General features: G+C 29.4%; 1 protein-coding gene across 3 annotated transcripts in view; it reads right to left on the minus strand.

The window, feature by feature from the left end:
* Positions 1–252: 252 nt before the first annotated feature.
* Positions 253–398, minus strand: part of LOC122246765 (uncharacterized) — a 5298-nt gene continuing 5152 nt past the window's right edge. For all 3 annotated transcript variants that reach the window (XR_015191216.1, XM_086539242.1, XM_086539241.1), the window contains one exon: positions 253–398. This exon is cut by the window's right edge. The gene's annotated coding sequence lies outside the window, so the exon portion shown is untranslated.

Here is a 398-nt window from a genome sequence, read left to right on the forward strand (position 1 = left end):
GACAATATTTACTTGTGCTATCTAGTAAATGAACAAAGTAGCATGAGTAGAAGTCACATACTCTTTATATAATGATATTTAGTCATGCAAGTGACTTTATTCGGCAGTGCGTTGTATCACTACGAAAACATAATGGGAATGGAAAATAATAAAGCACAAGTACTGATACCAGTATAGGAAATTTAAAATTATGGACAACCATTTGTTAGTATTGAGATCTATTGCTTTCAAGCATGAAGACTAGTACAACTGTAACTAAACGATCATTTATTTTACTTGATGTCTGAAAACATATATGTTAGAATAATATAGTAATATGAAAAATTAAATTTCTTGAATAGTTCAGAAGAAACTACATTAACTCTTGGGAAATTGTATGGTAAACTAACAGACAGCTT

Source organism: Penaeus japonicus, unplaced genomic scaffold, assembly GCF_977035675.1.
Source record: "Penaeus japonicus unplaced genomic scaffold, GWHDUDI00000001_assembly GWHDUDI00000008, whole genome shotgun sequence".
NCBI lineage: Eukaryota > Metazoa > Arthropoda > Malacostraca > Decapoda > Penaeidae > Penaeus > Penaeus japonicus.